The following is a 24,118-nucleotide window of genomic DNA, read 5'->3' on the forward strand; positions in this document are numbered from 1 at the left end:
GGCGTCAATTATGACACCTATCCATTATTAATCCAATTGTAGTAAAGGGTTAAATAAAACACAAACACATTATTTAAAATTATTTTAATGAAATAAAAACAATGGTTGTTGGAGTATTTTATTCTACGCCCAATCCAGTCACTGAAGACCCTCGTTCTGTGAAAGAAAAAACATAATAAACCAACAATATACTTACCCTCCGCAGATCTGTAACGTCCAACGATGTAAATCCTTCTGAAGGGGTTAAAACATTTTGCAGCAAGGAGCTTTGCTAATGCAGGCTGCTCCTCGCTGCAAAACCCCGGGGAATGAGTCTAAATATAGCTCAATGAGCTATATTTAGCTTCATTTGCGGTGAGGCGTCCCCTGCTGGATGTTCATAGATCGTGGGAACTTACCTAGAAAGCATATATATATATATTTTTTTCTTTTTGGGACACATGGATCATTTCTATAGCGGTATGTTGGTTTTGCAAGCCTGCGAGAAAACCACGCAGTACGGATGCCATACGGATTACATACGGAGGATGCCATGCGCAAAAAACGCTGACACACCCTGCCTACGGAGGAGCTACGGACCACTATTTTCGGGACATTTCAGCGTATTACGGCCGTAATATACGGACCGTATTTTCATACGCTGAGTGTGAAGCCGGCATAAGGCTTAGAAAAAAAATTACAGTCAGCGACGGTGGCGGCGCAGATGCAACTGAACAGGCGCCACCGGTGTCATTTTGCTGAATGTTAATTTTTTTTTTCTAAGCCTCACATTAGCCACAATATTATAGGCATTATCAACAATGAGTCCCGGCCTCACTGCACATTTAATGTTGTCGATCATAAAAGTGAAGTTTGATCAGAAAGACTGGACCTGGTTTTGTAGGGACCATATGAGCTCATTCAGCAGCACAGAAGGGAGAGAGGGTAGATTCATCCAATAAGATCTCAGGGTTCTAGGAAGCCAACAGCATCATTATCCTCCGATTTCTGTTCTTATCAACACATTCTATGAACACTGTTTGACTTTGTATATTACAGATCTTGGCAAGAAACGGTCAGCGTCTTCTAATCCTGGGGGTTGGTGGATCCTCCAGGCTGTAAGTTATATAGAAAAGGGCTGTGGTCTAAAGGCAAAATGGTGATCATAGTAATACGGACGGACTACACCACCGATAAAGCAGCCAGAGCTGATGTCTCAGAAGAATCTGTGACTTCTCTGTATTTAGTGGTTAACACTCACCTGAGTAGTCATATGTGGGAATCTCCTCTTTACATCGCTTATCACTCCTCACATATGTCTCTGCAGTATTAATATGGGTCAGATCTTTGTCCTGAAACAAATATAGTAAAAGTCACAGACAGATGGAGAAGTCACATCTATGATCAGCTCTAATCCTGCCATCTCCACCGTTCTCATTACACAAGTATAAAACATATAATACGGGTGGATAAAACAAGACTGAGCACAAGACCTTCACAGCCATCTACACATCATAGGGGAGATCTCATCTACCTGATGATCCTGAGGAACATTGGGATCTTCATGTTTACAGTCCTGAGGAAGACGAGGACGGGGACATCTCTCTGGTGTTGTCCTCTTACTGGATAGATCTGGAGGAAACACATACACTGACTGAATTCATTCTTTACATACAGATAATTATAGGCCGTGTGTATTTAGTCCTGTCTATTACCTGGTGATGTGAGGGGCTGGGGAACTTCCATTATGACGTTCTTGTACAGATCTCTGTGTCCTTTTAAATACTCCCACTCCTCCATGGAGAAATAGACGGCGACATCCTGACACCTTATAGGAATCTGACACATACAGTGATACTGTCATCTACCCAATCCCTTCATAGCATTACTGTATATTGTCCCAGCATTCCCAGCAGTGTCACCTCTCCAGTCAGCAGCTCAATCATCTTGTAGGTGAGGTCTAGGATCTTCTCGTCATTGATGTCCTCAGGTATCAGCGGGTGAGGTGGAGGTCCCGTGATTGGGTTCAGGGGTTTTCTGCATCCCTCAAACACAGGGTCCTGACAGCGTTCACTAGAGGTCTTCTTCACTACTGTGTAATCCTGGTTATGGAGAGACACATAATAAATTTCACTATAGACATTTCCAGAATCCTCACCTCCCCAGTTCTGTCTATCTGTTATTCCCATAGATAAGAATGATGTAATGTGACGTCAATAGAATCTCTCACCTCTCCAGTAAGCCGGAAGAGGATCTCTAGGGTGAGGTGTAATATCCTCTCCGCCATCTTGTATCTGTCCATATCAGTCTTTGATGGGTAAATCAGGAAAATTCTCTTATATAGAAGATCTTCACTGAGAGGATCCGATATTGTAGAGATCTGAATGAGAAGATGAGCCGATGTAACATCATAAAAATCCTGTGTAATAATACAATTACTTGAGATAATAAGGGAAACATATGAGATTTGTTATTTTACAGCATTTTGTTTCCTACTTTACATCTACTAATAAAACCTATATATTTAGGCCACAGACAACAAGCAGTTTCTCCCTCAGAGTCGGCAGCTGAATACGTTTCTCATAGGCTCATCTTCCATAACGCTAATTTTCGTCTCATTTACCGACCCTGGAATCGGCATTAGCAATACTGCAGAAGATATTCATTACACGTGACAGGAGAAATAACTACTTCATGATGAGGACGACATCTTCATCTTCTACTACGGCTCTAGAAACATATTTGTCCAGAGTCCGTCACTGACTCCATCACCACCGGCCGTCTATATGAAGGTTTCCCATCTTCTCTGTGCTGTAATTTTCTATCACATTAGATCTCATGTCTGATTCACATACAGAAGTTTGAGGTTTTTATAAAAGCTTTTTTATAAAAACACCAAGACAGGAGTTATTTGATGCCAAAGTCTCCATGTAGGCTTCCATATATTACATGAAAAACTCAAAAAAAAAGGTGTGAAAATATTCCAAAAATAACTATAGTGAATGAAGTGTTGAGGCACCAAATAGAAAGTTTTTACCCAGCATATGGACACATTGGACCAATGTTACAACCTCCAGTATATTAAATCTTCAGGGTGGTGCATATCCGTGAGGCTATTTATAATCAAGACAATGGAATGAAGAAATAAAAAAAAATGCGTTAAACCGCACCTTATACCCATACGGCCTTAATAGGCTTAGTGGCGCACGTCACTGCCAGGGGGTCAGCCCAGCTACAAAGTCCAATCCATAACAAAGAAGAAGACAGCGCCACACCGGTCAGTGAAAAATGACTTACAGATTTAATCTGCCATCTGCGGCGACGTTTCGGTACAATGACCTTTATCAAGCACGCTAGTGCCGCAGATGGCAGATTAAATCTGTAAGTCATTTTTCACTGACCGGTGTGGCGCTGTCTTCTTCTTTGTTATGGAATGGAATGAAGAAAATCAGCACTCACCCATTTTAGAAGATACTTCAGTCCTTTTTAATTTTCATTTGATTCAGGACAATGGCAAAAAGTGCAACAGTGCTAGCAGCATGGCGGCAGGTTCAGTGATTTCCAAAAAAAAGGCCAAACAGACAATGAACGTTTCAGACTTAATTTGCGCTTCTACTGGTCCACGTTCCACTGGACTATGAGCATAGACCAGTAGAAGAACTGAGTCATCTTCTAAAAGGTGTGAGTGCTGACTTTCTCCATTCCATTATCTTGAATACAAAAATAATATTGAGGATGGTGGTACTGTGGGAACATTATACTGTGTGTGGGGGCCAAAAAAGGGGCCCCGTACTATGAGAGTAATACATGTTTCCTTGGTTCCCGTCTTTCATAGTTGGGTCGTTTGTATCTATCAGCGGAAAAGAAACAAAACCATTGTGATTCTTATAAGGAGACAACACAAACCCCCTAAATATAAAATTTTATAACAACCCCACAATCTGTGACTCTTCAGGGTAAATCGCTCTCTCACCATTGGATTAGAGCTGATACTATGAAGCTAAAGTGACTAAACAGACTTTCTGTCACCTCCATAAAGGGGCACTTTTCCGTGTTTGTCAGAACTGTCCGAGGATTATTAGAGGTGATAGTTTCCCCCAATTAGAAGGGACACCTGTGGATATTGGGGTCTTAACTTGCTGTTTTTTCATAAATAGTATCCTATACACAAGCTCCATACATTACACGTGTAAAGCACCACTTGCACAGACATCCCCAAGGCTTTTAAAGATAAAATAAAAATGACCCATTCGTCAAGACGGCATTCACCAGAGGAGGCATATCTTTTCCTTGCCTCCAAGACGGATTCAGCCAGTGAGGAAGATCCCACATTCCTTTAGTCCTCCTCATCTAGTTAGGAAAGAACCCCAACAAGGCACCCTAGGACCTAGGCAACCCCTCCAACAATCGATCCTATATAGATTGCATCTCTCGAAAATTATCAGCCCGTCATTCCGGATTTGATCAGCAGTTAAGGAATCCAGTTTGACACCACTGGCCTCACTGAAATTGAATTCTTTAAATTCTTTTTCAGTGAGGAAATAATAAATCTTATGTTGGCCCAGACAAACTTGTATGCCAATCTACTTTTCACCCAAAATCCCACGTCATCATATGCCAAATGGACCCAAGTAAATGCAGCAGAGCTGATGACATTTTGAGGAATTGTGCTGCATATGGGAATAATCCAAAAACCAGAGCTTCGGCGATACTGGAGTACTGATATACTCTACAGTACCAATATTCTGTATGGCCATGACAAGAACACGATTTGAAGAGATCCAAAAATGATTGCATTATAGTGATAATGCGCAGTGTCCTCCCCGAGATGATCCGAACTTTAATCGTCTATATAAAATTTGGCCAGTGGTTGAACACTTCAGTAGAAAATTTGCTGAGGCATACAACCTCCAAAGGGACATCACTATAAATGAATCTCTGGTTCATTTCAAAGGGAGGCTAAAATTTCAACAATACCTGCCGAGTAAGAGGGCCAGGAACGGAATTAAACTGTACGAGAGTACCATACGGTAAACACAGATTTAGGGTCTACAAGGGAAAAGACACCCAGATTACCCCCCTGAATGCCACCCTGCCCTGGGGGTGAGTGGGAAAATTGTGTGGGAATTGATGCACCCACTGCTGGATAAGGCTGTGTTCACACGTTGCGGTTTTTTCGCGGTTTTTCCCGATAAAAACGCTGTAAAACCGCAAAAAAACCGCATACAATAAGCATCCCATCATTTAGAATGAATTCCGCATGTTTTGTGCACATGATGCTTTTTTTTCCGCGAAAAAAACGCATCGCGGCAAAAATGAATTTTCCGTTTTTTTTGCGGATTTCCCACTCCAAAATGCATTGGGAAGTGTCCGGAAAAAAACGCGGCAAAAACGCGGCAAAACCGCGGCAAAAACGCGTCAAAACCGCGGCAAAACGCATGCGGTTTTCTTGCGGATTTCTTGCAGAAAATGTCCAGAATTCTCAGGAATTTTCTGCAAGAAATCCTGAACGTGTGCACATAGCCTAAGGGTTACCATCTCTACATTGATAACTTTCACACCAGTATCCCCCTCTTCAAGACCCTTTCTGCGAGAGGTAAAGTTGCCTGCGGTGCCATGCGAAAAATTCAGAGAGGCCTGCCTAAGCCACTAATTGGGCAAATGCAGAGAAAAGGCAAAAGCCGAGCCAAGTGCATCGACAACATGCTGGTGGTCAATTATAAGGACAAAAGGGATGTCCTTTTCTTCACCACTATACGCTGTGACAACAGGTCCCTTGTCAGGGGGCCGACCCGAAGCTACGCTACTGTAACTGTATTGGCGTGCACAGCGTGCCCATACAGTTACTTTCTGCAGCAGTGCAGGGACATTCGATCTCCCAGCTCTGCTGCCCAGCCGCTATGGGGCCCTTAAGCAGGCGGGGGGCCTGGTGCCAGCAGTGTGCCCCCCACTCATCATCACAAGTTCAACTGTATCGGCTAGATTCCGATAGAGCTAACCACATTGATGAGAGAAGGAGTGTTATGCTCCCTCTCCCATTATCCCCTCTCAGCGTCTGATATCACTAACGCCGACACTGACAGGGGGTCACGGTGACATCACTACCTGGCGTCCGCTGTCTGGAGATGTGCGTGCGCTCACAGCAGCGGAGGAACCAGGAAGAAAGGGGAGTATTGGTTTAATTTTTTGTAATGGGGCTGAATTATGCTATAAATGCTTCCTATGGGGGTGCATTATATTAAGTGCTGCATTATACTATAGAGGCTGCCTATGTGGTTGCATTATATTAAGGGCTGCATTATACTATAGAGCCTGCCTATGGGGGTTGTGGTGTTGCGCCTACTGTTTGTGTTGGGGAACACTCGCTTGGCAGCGGATTAACGTAGTCAGGCACAGTTCTTTCACACAAAACAGTCCATACGTCATAAACCGCTCCGTAAGCCAGGTTGCATATCACCGGCTTACACAGTCCATTACTTCATCACGTATGTCTTTACAAAGCATTCACTAGTCAAGCCTGTCTCTCTCCAGTCACTGGGTGACCGCGCAGTTCAGTAACTGACCTTTGTCAGTGCACATAGTTCTTTCCCCATACCTGGGGTTACCATCATAATTGTGCCTCCAAATGCTTCCTGAAGCGCACACACAGCGCCCATTAGCTGTAACAGGGGTCACTGTGTCACAGGATGCATTATTTTAAAGGTTGCATTATACTATAACAGGCTGCCTATGGGGATGCATTATATTAAGGGCTGCATTATACTATAGAGGCTGCATATGCAGGTATATTATTATTTATTTATATAGCACCATTAATTCCATGTTGCTGTACATGAGAAAGGGGTTACATACAGGGTTATAAATATCGTTTACGGTAAGCAAGTTTACAGTGACAGACTGGTACAGAGGGGAGAGGACCCTGTCCTTGCGGACTTACATTCTATATATTATATTAACCCCTTTCTGCCATTGGACGTAATATTCCGTCCATGTGGGGTGGGCCTTAATTCCCAAGGACGGAATATTACGTCCAGCGCGATCGGCCGCGCTCACGGGGGGAGCGCCGCCGATCGCGGCCGGGTGTCAGCTGCTTATCGCAGCTGACATCCGGCACTATGTGCCAGGAGCGGTCACGGACCGCCCCCGGCACATTAACCCCCAGCACACCGCGATCAAAGATGATCGCGATGTGCCGGCGGTGCAGGGAAGCATCGCGCAGGGAGGGGGCTCCCTGCGGGCTTCCCTGAGACCCCCGCAGCAACGCGATGTGATCGCGTTGCTCCGGGGGTCTCCTACCTCCCTCCCTGCAGTAAGTCCCGGATCCAAAATGGCCGCGGATCCGGGTCCTGCAGGGAGGGAGGTGGCTTACCAAGTGCCTGCTCAGAGCAGGCACTTGGTAACGCTGCACTGCTCTCAGACAGATCGGTGATCTGTCAGAGTGCTGTGCAAACTGGCAGATCACCGATCTGTATTGTCCCCCCCTGGGGCAAAGTAAAAAAGTAAAAAAAAAAATTTCCAAGTGTGTAAAAAAAAAAAAAAAAAAAAATCCTAAATAATGAAAAAAAAATATATATATATTATTCCCATAAATACATTTCTTTATCTAAATAAAAAAAACAAAACAATAAAAGTACACATATTTAGTATCTCCGCGTCCGTAACGACCCGACCTATAAAACTGGCCCACTAGTTAACCCCTTCAGTAAACACCGTAAGAAAAAAAAAAAAAAAACGAGGCAAAAAATAACGCTTTATTATCATACCGCCAAACATAAAGTGGAATAACACGCGATCAAAAAGACAGATATAAATAACCATGGTACCGCTGAAAGCGTCATCTTGTCCCGCAAAAAACGAGCCACCATACAGCGACAACAGCAAAAAAATAAAAAAGTTATAGTCCTCAGAATAAAGCGATGCAAAAATAATTATTTTTTTCTATAAAATAGTTTTTATCGTATAAAAGCGCCAAAACATAAAAAAATGATATAAATGAGGTGTCGCTGTAATCGTACTGAACCGAAGATTAAAACTGCTTTATCAATTTTACCAAACGCGGAACGGTATAAACGCCTCCCCCAAAAGAAATTCATGAATAGCTGGTTTTTGGTCATTCTGCCTCACAAAAATCGGAATAAAAAGCGATCAAAAAATGTCACGTGCCCGAAAATGTTACCAATAAAAACGTCAACTCGTCCCGCAAAAAACAAGACCTCACATGACTCTGTGGACTCAAATATGGAAAAATTATAGCTCTCAAAATGTGGTAACGCAAAAAATATTTTTTGCAATAAAAAGCGTCTTTCAGTGTGTGACAGCTGCCAATCATAAAAATCCGCTAAAAAACCCGCAATAAAAGTAAATGAAAAAAATGTATTTATTTCCATTTTCCCATTAGGGTTAGGGCTAGGGTTAGGGCTAGGGCTAGGGTTAGGGTAAGGGCTAGGGCTAGGGTTAGGGCTAGGGTTAGGGCTAGGGTTAGGGTTAGGGCTAGGGCTAGGGTTAGGGCTAGGGCTAGGATTAGGGCTAGGGTTAGGGCTAGGGTTAGGGCTAGGGTTAGGGCTAGGGTTAGGGCTAGGGTTAGGGTTAGGGTTGGGACTAGGGTTAGGGTTAGGGCTAGGGCTAGGGTTAGGGCTAGGGTAAGGGCTAGGGTTAAGGCTACAGTTAGGGTTGGGGCTAAAGTTAGGGTTAGGGTTTGGATTACATTTGCGATTGGGATTAGGATTAGGGGTGTGTCTGGGTTAGAGGTGTGGTTAGGGTTACCGTTGGGATTAGGGTTAGGGGTGTCTTTGGATTAGGGTTTCAGTTATAATTGGGGGGTTTCCACTATTTAGGCACATCAGGGGGATCTCCAAACGCGACATGGCGACCGATCTCAATTCCATCCAATTCTGCATTGAAAAAGTAAAACAGTGCTCCTTCCCTTCCGAGCTCTCCCGTGTGCCCAAACAGGAGTTTACCCCAACATATGGGGTATCAGCGTACTCAGGACAAATTGGACAACAACTTTTGGGGTCCAATTTCTCCTGTTACCCTTGGGAAAATACAAAACTGGGGCCTAAAAAATAATTTTTGTGGGAAAAAAAGAGATTTTTTATTTTCACGGCTCTGCGTTATAAACTGTAGTGAAACACTTGGGGGCTCAAAGTTCTCACAACACATCTAGATATGTTCGTGGGGGGGTCTAGTTTCCAACATGGGGTCACTTGTGGGGGTTTCTACTGTTTAGTTATATTAGGGGCTCTGCAAACGCAATGTGACGCCTGCAGACCATTCCATTTAAGTCTGCATTCCAAATGGCGCTCCTTCCCTTCCGAGCCCTCCCATGCGCCCAAACGCTGGTTCACCCCACATATGGGGTATCAACGCACTCAGGACAAATTGGACAACAACTTTTGGGGTCCAATTTCTCCTTTTACCCTCGAGAAAATACAAAACTGGGGGCTAAAAAATAATTTTGAGGGGAAATTTTTTATTTTATTTTCACGGCTCTGCGTTATAAACTGTAGTGAAATACTTGGGGGCTCAAAGTTCTCACAACACATCTAAATAAGTTCCTTGGGGGGTCTAGTTTCCAATATGGGGTCACTTGTGGGGGTTTCTACTGTTTAGGTACATTAGGGGCTCTGCAAACACAATGTGACGCCTGCAGACCATTCCATCTAAGTCTGTATTCCAAATGGCTCTCCTTCCCTTCCGAGCCCTCCCATGCGCCCAAACGCTGGTTCTCCCCCACATATAGGGTATCAGCGCACTCAGGACAAATTGCACAACAACTTTTGGGGTCCAATTTCTCCTGTTACCCTCAGGAAAATACAAAACTGGGGCTAAAAAATTATTTTTGTGGGAAAAAAATTTTGTTTTATTTTTATGGCTCTGCATTATAAACTTCTGTGAAGCTCTTATTGGGTCAAAGTGCTCACCACACATCTAGATAAGTTCCTTAGGGGGTCTACTTTTCAAAATGGTGTCACTTGTGGGGGGTTTCAATGTTTAGGTACATCAGTGGCTCTCCAAACGCAACATGGCGTCCAATCTCAATTCCTGTCAATTTTGCATTGAAAGGTCAAACGGCGCTCCTTCCCTTCCGAGCTCTCCCATGCGCCCAAACAATGGTTTACCCCCACATATGGGGTATCAGAGTACTCAGGACAAATTGTGCCACAACTTTTGTGGTCCAATTTCTTCTCTTACCATTGGGAAAATAAAAAATTGGGGGCGAAAAGATAATTTTTGTGAAAAAAAAATGATTTTTTATTTTTACGGTTCTGCATTATAAACTTCTGTGAAGCACTTGGTGGGTCAAAGTGCTCACCACACCTCTAGATAAGTTCCTTAGGGGGTCTACTTTCCAAAATGGTGTCACTTGGGGGTTTCAATGTTTAGGCACATCAGTGGCTCTCCAAACGCAACATGGCGTCTCATCTCAATTCCTGTCAATTTTGCATTGAAAGGTCAAACGGCGCTCCTTCCCTTCCGAGCTCTCCCATGCGCCCAAACAATGGTTTGCCCCCACATATGGGGTATCAGAGTACTCAGGACAAATTGTGCCACAACTTTTGTGGTCCAATTTCTTCTCTTACCATTGGGAAAATAAAAAATTTGGGGCGAAAAGATAATGTTTGTGAAAAAAAATGATTTTTTATTTTTACGGTTCTGCATTATTAACTTCTGTGAAGCACTTGGTGGGTCAAAGTGCTCACCACACCTCTAGATAAGTTCCTTAGGGGGTCTACTTTCCAAAATGGTGTCACTTGTGGGGGGTTTCAATGTTTAGGCACATCAGTGGCTCTCCAAACGCAACATGGCGTCCCATCTCAATTCCAGTCAACTTTGCATTGAAAAGTCAAATGGCGCTCCTTCCCTTCCGAGCTCTGCCATGCGCACAAACTGTGGTTAACCCCCACATATGGGGTATCAGCGTACTCAGGACAAATTGTACAACAACTTTTGGGGTCCATTTTCTCCTGTTACCCTTGGCAAAATAAAACAAATTGGAGCTGAAGTAAATTTTTTGTGAAAAAAAGTTAAATGTTAATTTTTATTTAAACATTCCAAAAATTCCTGTGAAGCACCTGAAGGGTTAATAAACTTCTTGAATGTGGTTTTGAGAACCTTGAGGGGTGCAGTTTTTAGAATGGTGTCACACTTGGGTATTTTCTATCATATAGACCCCTCAAAATGACTTCAAATGAGATGTGGTCCCTAAAATAAAATGGTGTTGTAAAAATGAGAAATTGCTGGTCAACTTTTAACCCTTATAACTCCCTAACAAAAAAAAATTTTTGGTTCCAAAATTGTGCTGATGTAAAGTAGACATGTGGGAAATGTTACTTATTAAGTATTTTGTGTGACATATCTCTGTGATTTAATTGCATAAAAATTCAAAGTTGGAAAATTGCGAAATTTTCAAAATTTTCGCCAAATTTCCGTTTTTTTCACAAATAAACGCAGGTAATATCAAAGAAATTTTACCACTATCATGAAGTACAATATGTCACGAGAAAACAATGTCATAATCACCGGGATCCGTTGAAGCGTTCCAGAGTTATAACCTCATAAAGGGACAGTGGTCAGAATTGTAAAAATTGACCCGGTCCATAACGTGCAAACCACCCTTGGGGGTAAAGGGGTTAAGGGCTGCATTATACTATAGAGGCTGCCTATGGGGGTGCATTATATTAGAGGCTGAATTATGCTATAAAGGCTGCCTATGGGGGTGCATTATATTAGGGGCTCAATTATACTATAGAGGCTGCCTATGGGGGTGCATTATATTAGGGGCTGGTTTATGCTAGAGGCTGACTATTGGGGTGCATTATATTAAAGGTTGCATTATGTTAAAGAGGCTGCCTATGGGAGTGCATTATATTAAGGGCTGCATTATACTATAGAGGCTGCCTATGGGGGTGCATTATATTGGGGGCTGAATTATGCTATAGAGGCTGCCTATGGGATTGCATTATATTAGGGGCTGAATTATACTATAGAGGCTGCCTATGGGGGCTGCATTATACTACAGAGGCTGCCTATGGGGATGCTTTATAGTAAAAGCTGTATTATGCTATAGAGACTGCCTATGGGGGTGCTGTATATTAGGGGCTGAATTATGCTATAGAGGCTGCCTATGGGAGTGCATTAGGGGCTGCATTATGCTATAGAGCAGTGTTCCCCAAGTTCGGTCCTCAAGAGCCACCAACGGGTCATGTTTTCAGGATTTCCTTAGTAATGCCCAGGTGAGAACTCCATAATCTAGACCAGTGGTCCCCAACTCCAGGCCTCGAGGGCCGCCAACAGTGCAGGTTTTCAGGATTTCCTTAGTATTGCACAGGGGTTGGAATCATCACCTGTGCAGATGATCACATTACCACCGATGCAATACTAAAGAAATCCTGAAAACCTGCACTGTTGGCGGCCCTCGAGGCCTGGAGTTGGGGACCACTGATCTAGACAGACACCAATTCCATCACCTGGGCCATACTAAGGAAATCCTAAAAACACGACCTGTTGGTGGCTCTTGAGGACTGGAGTTGGGGAACACTGTATAGAGGCTGCCTATGGGGGTGCATTATTTTAGGGGGTGCATTATGCTGTAAAGGCTGCCTATTGAGGTGCATTATATTAAGGGCTGCAATATGCTATAGAGGCTGCCTATGGGGTGCATTATATTTGGGGCTGCAATATACTATAGGGGTGGTCTATGGGGGTGCATTATATGGGAATCTGTCACCAGGTTTGGCCAATGAGATACGGCCATCACCTTTCTGGGCTTATCTACAGCATTCTATAATGCTGTATATCTGCCCCCAACCCGTCCTGTAAGTGAAGAAAAATAACTTTTATTATACTCATCTGCAGGGCGGTCTGGTCCGAGGGGTGTCGCTCCTCTTGGTCCAGCGTCTCCCATCTTCTTATGATCACCATCCTCCTGCTTGCTTCATGTGGATGATGCGTCATTGCATCATCCACACAAGCTCCCCGACATCACGCTCCTGCGCAGGCGTACTTATGTGCCCTGTTGAGGGCTGAGCAAAGTACTGCAGTGCGCAGATGCCGGGGCTCTTTGACCTGTGACATCCCTTGGACTGGACTGTCATACAGGTGATTATAATAAAAGGTCTTTTTCTTCCCTTACAGGTCAGCTTGGGGTTAGATATACAGCATTATAGAATGCTGTATATCAGCCCTGAAAGGTGATGGCCGTATCTTATATAGGCCAAAACTGGTGACAGGTTCCCTTTAAGGACTGCATTATACTATAGAGTCTGCCTATGGGGAGTGCATTATACTATATTGAGGATTGTCTGGTGCATAATACTATATGGAAGCTATCTAGGGGCCATCATACAGTGTGGAGATTACACAGTTGGAGCTATCAAACCGTTTGGGGGATACTAAGGGGTCAGTATATACAGTGAGGTGGCATTACACTGTGTATAAGAGCATCATTCTGTGTATAGGGGAGCTGTACAGGGGGAAGACTAGGAACATTATAAAATGTAAAGTGGACACTTATTGTTATAGGGGAACTCAGGTTACAGTGACTGTTAAAGGGGCACACAGGGGGAATTATTACTTTCTAGGGGGCAAAATATGGGCACTGTTTTCTAGGGTACTTGCACCCAGCATTACTATATTCTAGAGGGGTGCTTTAGAATTTAGAGGGCACAGAGAACCACACAGCAGGTGCAGTAATAGGGACACATACGGCAGAAGCGGCTCAGTATTGGGGTATCAGGGGCAGTAATAGGGACACATACGGCAGCAGTGGCTCAGTATTGGGGTATCAGGTGCAGTAATAGGGACACATACGACAGCAGTGGCTCAGTATTGGGGTATCAGGTGCAGTAATAGGGACACATACGGCAGCAGCGGCTCAGTATTGGGGTATCAGGTGCAGTAATAGGGACATACGGCAGAAGAGGCTCAGTATTGGGGTATCAGGTGCAGTAATAGGGACACATACGGCAGCAGCGGCTCAGTATTGGGGTATCAGCAGGATGAGGAGGTTGTGCAGGTTGGGAATAGATGGTGATGGGGCTGGAATATGATAAGTGAAATGTGTCTTTGTTGTATTCTCTGCAGGCGAGTCCTGTCTGGAAGAAGTTGTCATGTCGGTCTGCACCAGGTGGAAAAGACAAGAAATGTGAATGATTCCATCAGACAGGACTTCAGCGGTAAGTCATTATCTGTAACTGTACTGTGATCTATGTTCTGTAGGACTGGTATCTACCACTGACCATATGGCGGTAATATCCATGTTGGTCTGTATATAGAGATTATTTTAAGTATCAGCGTGGTCATCTGCTGAGGTTCTCCTCCAGTATTAGGCTATGTGCACACGCAGCAGATTTTTTGCGTTTTTTCGCTATAAAAACGGTATAAAACCGCGAAAAAACGCTAACATTAAGCATCCTATTAATTAGAATGCATTCCGCAAATGTTGTGCACATACTGAGTATTTTTCCGCAGCGGAAAAGATTTGCGGTAAAATATGCAGCATGTTCATTATATTTGCGGAATCGCGGGGATTCCGCGCACCTAGGAATGCATTGATCTGCTTATTTCCCACATGTGGCTATGTCCACCATGCAGGAAGTAAGCAGATCATGTGCAGTTGGTACCCAGGGTGGAGGAGAGGAGACTTTCCTCCACAGACTGGGCACCATATAATTGGTAAAAAAAAAAAGAATTAAAATTAAAAAAAATCGTGATATACTCACCCTCTGATGGCCCCGGAGTCTTCCTGCCCCTCAGCGCTGCACGCGGCCGCTTCCGTTCCTATAGATGGTGTGTGTGAAGGACCTGCGATGACGTCGCAGTCACATGACATCGAAGGTCCTGCACACACACCATCTATAGGAACGGAAGCCGCTGATGAGATTGGCTGTTTGCGGTAGGTGAGTATAACCATTTTTTTATTTTTTTTAATTATTTTTAACGATCTATCTTGTACTATTGATGCGGCATAGGCAGCATCAATAGTAAAAAGTTGGTCACACTTGTCAAACACTGTTTGACAAGTGTGACCAACCTGTCAATCAGTTTTCCAAGCGATGCTCCAGATCGCTTGGAAAACGCTAGCATTCTGCGGGAATATGCATGCCAATTCTGCATGCGATATACCCGCGGCAGGAGGCGCAGAATTTCCGCAGCAATTCTGCAACGTGTGCACTTAGCCTTAGGGTGCGTCACCGAGTTGTAATCAAGGTTACCGGGTTAGGGGCCCACTCAGAAGCTTCACCCCCCCTGAACCAAAAGCCTAGCTGCGCCCCTGTGTTACATCACTGTTCACACCACACAGAGACCCCAAAAGAGCCTCAGTGCTGAAGGGGTTAATGTCCCCTGCACCCAGTAATGGGGAATCTGCACCTACCTCCACCCTCAGAGCCGCACTCCACATATATGGCCTTTCTGTGCACACAGGACCTGTGATGAGGTCACAGGAGGGGAGGAGTCAGGGGTCACATGATCAGGGCCCTCAGTGTATGCAGGACTCTGCTGTGCTGACAAGTATTCAGCTCTGCTGGTGCTGCTCCTTTAAGAACAGGTAACGTTGCAAAAAGTATTAGGGGATGTTTCCACGCTCAGGAAACGCTGCGTGTTTGACGCTCCATAGAGCCGCAGCGTCAAACACGCGGCGTCCAGATGTTACAGCAGAGTGGAGGGGATTTAATGAAATCCCGTCTCCACTATGCGTGGTAACACGCATCCGGCGGCCCTGCGATTCCGGACATGCGGCGCATCTTTTTAGATCGCAGCATGTCTGTTTATCTTGCGGCGACGCTGCGCCGCCGCGAGGTATAACACAGGGCCCTATGTGTGGGGTGCGATGATACCGGATGTGTGCAATGAACACATCCGGCATCATCGCGTCCCCAGAAGGGGCGGAGTTAGTTTGCAGCTCCATCCAAACCGCCGGCCATCCTGAACGTGGACGCGTACCCTTACAATTCCCCCCATTAAGTGATTGGATCCCCCCAGATCTTTCATAGACCTTAGTGATCTTACAGATGGGAGATTCCAAGAGCGCTGGATTCAGGGGTAATCCTAGTGCTGACTGAGCCGTGCGCCTCCATCTAAGAGAGCGGCCACAACCCCAGACGATGCAGCGGCCGGAGCAATGTTATTGATTGAGGGAATTTCTGAGAGCAGCAAATTAATGAGAATGTTTTACTGGAACCTCCTGGGGCAACAAGGAAAACAGTCTCCTATTCTCACCTGGAATCTGAGCCATAATTGCCAAATCCCCCCGATCTGTGGTCATCAACCAGAAGAGACTTATTTACTGGGACAAATACTCTCATCTTTCCCAAATCCTGGCTTTCCTCTCCCAGAATATCTCTGCCCATAACACAAAGGCTGGTGGAGCTGGTGCCGGTGACCTGATGCTATTAGAGGGTCACTACTGATACATCGGCTCCTTTCTTCTAGAGTCAGGAGGACTGTGGTGAATCTGTCGGCAGTGACATTGATGTCTAAGTCCGGATTACCTCTCCTGTGCTCTCTATGAAGATCTTCTCTAGGATATTCTGTGTATTTGTCCCACAGAGCCCGGGGATTGGAAGGTGCACAGGTTGTAGTCATTATAGGGAGCAGGTTAGAAGATGAGGAGGAAAGCGAGTGAGGGACGCCTCCTGCAATGTCATGTCCCAGTGTGGACCATCCTCCATCAGACCACGCTTTTGGCATGGCCTCCCTGTAAGTGTTTGTTGGTTCAGTTGTATGTGCAAAGGACGCTCGCTTTCCACCTTGGCATACAGATCTACTATACATTGATGAGAAAGTTGCCTCCATTGCTGTCTGATCATTATTTGGTAGGTGTAGACAGCGTCGGACTGGAGTAGCTTGGGCCCACCAGAGAACATCATTCTAAGGGCCCACCATGCTTAAAGGTACCGTCACACTAAGCGACGCTGCAGCGATACCGACAACGATGTCGATCGCTGCAGCGTCGCTGTGTGGTCGCTGGAGAGCTGTCACACAGACAGTTCTCCAGCGACCAACGATCCCGAAGTCCCTGGGTAACCAGGGTAAATATCGGGTTACTAAGCGCAGGGCCGTGCTTAGTAACCCAATGTTTACCCTGGTTACCGTTGTAAATGTAAAAAAACAAACACTACATACTTACATTCCCGGTGTCTGGTCATGTCCCTCGCCGTCAGCTTCCCGCACTGACTGAGCGCTGGCCGTAAAGTACAGCGGTGACGTCACTGCTGTGCTGTACGTTACGGCCGGCCGGCGCTCACCAGTCAGTGCGGGAAGCTGAAGGCGAGGGACCTGACCAGACACCGGGAATGTAAGTATGTAGTGTTTGTTTTTTTACATTTACAACGGTAACCAGGGTAAACATTGGGTTACTAAGCGCGGCCCTGCGCTTAGTAACCCGATATTTACCCTGGTTACCAGTGAAGACATCGCTGAATCGGCGTCACACACGCCGATTCAGCGATGTCAGCCTCATCATCTGCCCTTCTCCACACAGCCCCTCATCATCCCTCCTTCTCCACACAGCCTCGTCATCCCTCCTTCTCCACACAGCCTCGTCATCCCTGCTTCTCCACACAGCCTCGTCATCCCTCCTTCTCCACACAGCCTCGTCATCCCTCCTTCTCCACACAGCTCCTCATCACCCCCCTTCTCCACACAGTCCCCTCATCACCCCTTTTCCACACAGCCCCTCATCATCCCTCTTTCTCCACACAGCCTCGTCATCCCTCCTTCTCCACTCAGCCTCGTCATCCCTCCTTCTCCACAGTCCCCTCGTCACCCCCCCTTCTCCACCCAGCCCCTCATCATCCCTCCTTCTCCACACAGCCCCTCATCATCCCTCCTTCTCCACAGCCTCATCACCCCCCTTCTCCACACAGTCACCTCATTACCCCCCTTTTCCACACAGACCCTCATCATCCCTCCTTCTCCATACAGCCCCCTGATCATCCCCCTTTTCACACAGCCCCTCATCATGACCCTTTTTCATGCAGCCCGTCATTATCATCTCCACTTCTCCACACAGCCTCTCATCATCTTCGTTATACAAGCCCCACTCTAGTTACATCAACCCTTTCCAAAAAATCATCCTCTCACCACTCACTGAATCCTGGGTCTTCATTCCTATTTGTTCAAGGGTTCATTGCACAGCCCCTTGGTCCTCTCCTCACGATGCTCCATGGTGCAGCCTCTCATTTCATTCCTCTCCAGCAGCAGCCTGAGCCTCAGAACAACGCTGCTTCCTGGTCACTGGCCTGATGGAGGCCCCGCCCCTTCCGGTGACATCATGCCATTGCCCTCAGGCCATTGCCCTCAGGCCATTGCCCTCAGGCCATTGCCCTCAGGTTCTAAAAAAAAATCTTCTCCTCTGCTCTAGAGGCTGTGTGCTGTACAGTGCAGTCTCACAGCCTGTGGCTCTGCGCTGTGCGGGTTATTCCACACCCAGTGCCGGCCGTCTGCACTGCTCAGCAACAAGTGATGTGAGGTGAGCGCTTTCTCATCACCTGCTGCTGCCACTTCTATTGATCTCATCCAGCACGCCACAGCTGATAGAGCGGTGAGTGCCGAGATCAGCAGAAGCTGCAGCAAATGATGACAAAGCGCTCACATCGCTTGTTACTGAGCAGTGCAGACGGCTGGCACTGGGTATGGAATAAAGAACTCACCGCTGGGTGCAGGCACTAATAATGAATAAGGCAGGAGTCTGCTGCTGGTGAGGGGGAGGGCCCATTGGGAGGCGGGCCCACCGGAGGATTCTCCGATCTCCCGGTGGGCCAGTCCGAGCCTGGGTGTAGACGTCCATAGCTGATATTTTATTGGTTGGTTTATTGGTCGGGTTAGGATCAGTCTACGTTAGAGTATAGTGATCGCCATCTTGGCCATTCCACAATATTATAGGATATTGCAGAGCATCATATGATCTATGTGTTTCTGTAATACACTGAAGATTTTCACTTCGTCACTGAATAATTATATCTCGGCTTAGAAAGTCCCGTCCAAGCATTACAATAGCTACTTCATTAACACTGGGAGAAGTAAATCTCCTTTTGTGCCACCAACCGGGGTCTTGTCTGCCCTTATAACACCCTGATATTCCGCACTTGGCATTACTTATAAGGCTGTTTTATAAAGGTTTACTAACTGATTGTGCTGATGGAAAAATTTTTGCAAATTCAAAACAAAATCTTTGTGTCTCAGGCATAACTTCACAACGTCGCTCAGCTTGTATCTGTTCATCTCCCGAACAGTAAATTTGTAAAAATGTTGGGTCTTGATTTGCTACAGGAAGCATCAGACCTACTGTATTTGTGATATATTTGTCCCTGGACTGTAAGGGTAAGTTCACACAGGGCGTTTTTGTTGCGTTTTTTTTTTCTGCAGCGAAACCTGATCTTCTTGGCTGGAAAGAAGCTGCGTCAAAAACGCAGGTTTAGGTTCATTTTTTGTGCGTTTTCTTGGTGTGTTTTTTTTTCTCTTTGTCCATGCTAATGTCCTTGAATTTTCAGTAGCAAAAACACAGCAAATAATGATACCTGCGCTTTTGCTGCGTTTTTTTCAACACCAATTCAAGTCAATGAGTGAAAAATGCTGAAAAAACGCGGCAAAAACGCTGAAAGAAGTGACAGGCTCTATGTCCAAAAAATGCGGCAAAGCACAAAATACTGATCACACAAAAACCAAAGCGTGTGCATGAGAATTCTGAAATCTCATAGGCTTTGCTGGTACTGTAAAAAGGAGCTGAAAATTAGCATAAAAAACGCAGCACAAACGCCCTGTGTGAACTTACCGTAAAAGTCGCCATAAATGCAGCTTCCTCGAGTCCAGCTGTCGTACCAAAGGATGTCATCTGGAAAGATGGATTCTATCTCCTAATAATTAGCAGTAAATGCTTAGTCTCATGAGCTGTTCCTGATATGTATGAAAAATGTGGTTTGGGAGGTAGAGTTAAAGGTGACAAACTGATATTACCTTTTGACTACCACAAACCAGAAAATTTTGGCTATGTGCACATGTTCAGGATTTTTAGCGTTTTTTAAAAAAAAATTTGGGGACGTTTTCTGCGGAAAAAAACGCTAACAAAAGCTTACATAAGCATCCCATCATATTTAATGCATTCTGCATTTTTGTGCACATGCTGTGTTTTTTCCGCATCAGAAACGAAAAAAAACGCAGCGTGTTCATTCTTTGTGCAGAATCGTGTTGATTCCACACAAAAAGGAATACATTGGTCCGCTTACTTTCTGCATGGGGCTATGCCCACCATGCGCAAAGTAAGCGGATCATGTGCGGTTGGTACCCAGGGTGGAGGAGAGGAGACTCTCCTCCTGGGACTGGGCACCATATCCTGTGTAAAAAAAAAAAATAAAATAAAAAAAAGAATTAAAATGGTTATATACTCACCTTCTGGCGGCCCCCGGATCCAGCCCAAGCCTTAGCAATGCTCCCGCCAACTCCCGTTACCAAGGATGCTTTGTGCGAATCACCTTGTCGGGATCATTGTGAGGATCGGGAAGGCTGCGGGGGCCACCGGAAGGTAAGAATTGGGGTTGAGCGAAACGGATCAGACAAATTCAAAAATCGCCATCTTTCGGCAAAGTCAGGTTTCATGAAACCCGACCCGATCCTAGTGTGGGATCGGCCATGAGTTCGGCAATCTTCGCGCCAAAGTCTCGTTTCGAATGACGCTTTCAGCGCCATTTTTCAGCCAATGAAGGAGAACGCAGAGTGTGGGCAGCGTAATGACATAGGTCTCGGTCCCCACCATCTTAGAGAAGGGCATGACAGTGATTGGCTTGCTTTCTGCAGCGTCACAGGGGCTATAAAGGGACGTGCACGCCGACCGCCATCTTACTTCTGCCGATCGTAGCATAGGGAGAGGTTGCTGCAGAAGAAGAAGGGATATAGTTAGGGACAGAGGCGTATCTAGGGCTTCTGGCACCCGGGGCAAGAATTCATTTTGGCGCCCCCTCCCCCCCAGGACATATGCGATTTTCACACTTAGTCATGTACCTTCAAGCTCCTCTCCCTAATGCTCTCAATGTTCAGTGAAAAACAGAGAAGCAGAAGAGAAGCTCGTTGTCACAGGACCGTAAGTATGAAAGTCGCATATGAGAGAAGTGTCCATGTGATGACTAATGGAACCTGCAGAGCTGAATCCTGACATCGCAGGCTTCTGAATTCTCACAACTAATGTGCTGCACATTTTTAGGATTCTCCCTTGCCTGTGGACAGTCATGTCAGCACAAGTATGTGATTTGTATACTTCTGGCCACATTCCGACTAGACGTGTCTGACCTCGCTCAGTTAATTTTCATTGAGTGAGGCCACACATGTCTAGTCAGCATGTGACCGCATGTATGTAAATCGCCAGCATGAGAGAATTCTGACAGTGTGCAGTGCGCACTGTGAGAACTCCGAAGTCTGCCCTCGTTCCCCAATACTGTTTCCTCATACATGCCAACCCATTCCCCTGTACTGTTTCCTCATATATGCCCCCCATCTCCCCCTTTGCTCTTCATTTTGTGTCCTTAAATCCCCCCATCTCCTCTCCAAATCTCCCCCACACAATAAATCCCCCATTCCCCACACAACTCCTCATCATTCCCCCCATTCCCCACACAGCTCCTCATCATCCCCCTATTCCCCACACAGGGTCTCATCATCTCCCCATTCCCCACACAGCATCTCATCATCTCCCCATTCCCCACACAGCGTCTCATCATCTCCCAATTCCCCACACAGCGTCTCATCAGCCCCCATTCCCCACACAGTGTCTCATCAGCCCCCATTTCCCACACAGCGTCTCATCAGCCCCTATTCCCCAGACAGCTCCTCATCATTCCCCTATTCCCCAGACAGCTCCTCATCATCCCCCTATTCCCCACACAGGGTCTCATCATCCCCCTATTCCCCACACAGCATCTCATCATCTCCCCATTCCCCACATAGCATCTCATCATCTCCCCATTCCCCACACAGCATCTCATCATCTCCCAATTCCCCACACAGCATCTCATCAGCCCCCATTCCCCACACAGTGTCTCATCAGCCCCTATTCCCCAGACAGCTCCTCATCATCCCCCTATTCCCCACACAGGGTCTCATCATCTCCCTATTCCCCACACAGCATCTCATCATCTCCCCATTCCCCACACAGCATCTCATCATCTACCCATTCCCCACATAGCGTCTCATCATCTCCCCATTCCCCACATAGCGTCTCATCATCTCCCCATTCCCCACACAGCATCTCATCATCTCCCCATTCCCCACACAGCATCTCATCATCTCCCCATTCCCCACACAGCATCTCATCATCTCCCCATTCCCCACACAGCATCTCATCATCTCCCAATTCCCCACACAGCGTCTCATCAGCCCCTATTCCCCAGACAGCTCCTCATCATTCCCCTATTCCCCAGACAGCTCCTCATCATCCCCCATTCCCCACACAGCGTCTCTTCATCCCCCATTTCCCACACAGGGTCTCATCATCCCCCATTTCCCACACAGCGTCTCATCAGCCCCCCATTCCCCACACAGTGTCTCATCATCCCCCATTTCCCACACAGCGTCTCATCAGCCCCTATTCCCCAGACAGCTCCTCATCATCCCCCTATTCCCCACACAGTGTCTCATCAGCCCCCATTTCCCACACAGTGTCTCATCAGCCCCCATTTCCCACACAGTGTCTCATCAGCCCCCATTTCCCACACAGTGTCTCATCAGCCCCCATTTCCCACACAGTGTCTCATCATCCCCTATTCCCCACACAGCGTCTCATCAGCCCCTATTCCAAATGCGTCCTCATTCCCTTGTACCCTGGGTCCACCATGGTGCAGCTCCTCTCCTCACATGGCTCCATGCTGCAGCCCCTTGGTCCTCTCTTCGCACGGCTCCATGCTGCAGCTCCTCATTTCCGGATTCTCTTCTCCACCAGCAGCTTCCTGCAATCGACTCCTCCCCCTCAAGAAATCAACTCCAGTTTAGACGCTGCCCTGCAGTCAGATCTTCAATTGTACTCGTGTCTAAGATACGTGTACAATTGAATACTGGGAGCCGGCGCGCTGCAGCTTCTCTGTGCCGGCTGTCAGCTTGACAGTCGGCACAGAGAACAGCTGACTCCCAGTCCGGGGGGCGGCAGAATGCAGCTGCTGGGGGAGACACTGCGGACCGCCGCGTTAGGTGGCCCGACTGCGCCCCCCTGCCAGCTGCGCCCGGGGCAAATGCCCCGGCTGCCCCCCCCTAGATACGCCACTGGTTAGGGAGGGAAGATTAATCCCGAAACTGCTTGTGCTGTAGCGATTTCCACTGTCCAACACCACCATTTGTTTGCAGGGACAGTGGAGTTTATATTTTTGTGCATCAGCTCTGTAGCTTATTAGGCTGCCTTATAAGGCTCCCTGATAGCTGCATTGCTGTTTGCACGCTGCTGTGCAAACCAACTGCTTTTTTAAAAGCAAAAATCCTGTTGCTCCTGTCTGCACAGTTATCTTGTTTATTTGTCCACACTTTTGTGTGCAGCAGTCCTTTTTATTGCTGCCATACTTTTCCTGAGATCATTGTAGGGAGATTGAAATTGTACTACAGTCCTTGTGTTTTTTCATTTATCTTCCAGCCACGTTCTGCCCCTTAGATTGCGTTGTTTTATACACTGGGCCTGAGTTTTGGGTCAGTCTCCCCCAAAAAAAGGAGATTCAAATTCTCAACAAGTCTATATACACCTTCTACTTTGTTTTACACTACCATATAACGGTTGTTATTTTGGTTAGATTTTCCAAAAAATGAGGAAGTCTCGTGGAAGAGGCCGTGGGCGGTGGTTGCCAGCTGGTACTGATGGTGGTGGTGCATCTGGTGGTAGTGGCAAAAGCACAATAGCACCTAAGGCTGAAGGTGTTGAGCCAGCGTCATCGTCTGGCTACACAAGGCCTCGGAGGCTCCCTTATCTGGGAGTAGGAAAACAGCTTTTAAAGCCGGATGATCTAACCTTCATTAAAATGAACCAATCATGGATTTCAAATTATTTTGCCCCACCTTCCCCTGCTGACACGTAGCTTGCCTGAAAAATGTCTTGCTTTTGGCCTCCTCTTACTGACTTCTCCAATTCCTCCATTTGCAGCTGCTGAATGTCCACCATAGGCCATTTTTA

The 24,118-nt window shown here is 46.2% G+C and overlaps 1 pseudogene; it reads right to left on the reverse strand.

Moving 5' to 3' along the window:
• LOC138666464 (zinc finger protein 850-like) overlaps positions 1-24,118 on the reverse strand; it is a 132,255-nt pseudogene that overhangs the window by 50,269 nt on the left and 57,868 nt on the right.

Source organism: Ranitomeya imitator, chromosome 2, assembly GCF_032444005.1.
Source record: "Ranitomeya imitator isolate aRanImi1 chromosome 2, aRanImi1.pri, whole genome shotgun sequence".
In the NCBI taxonomy this organism is placed as follows: domain Eukaryota; kingdom Metazoa; phylum Chordata; class Amphibia; order Anura; family Dendrobatidae; genus Ranitomeya; species Ranitomeya imitator.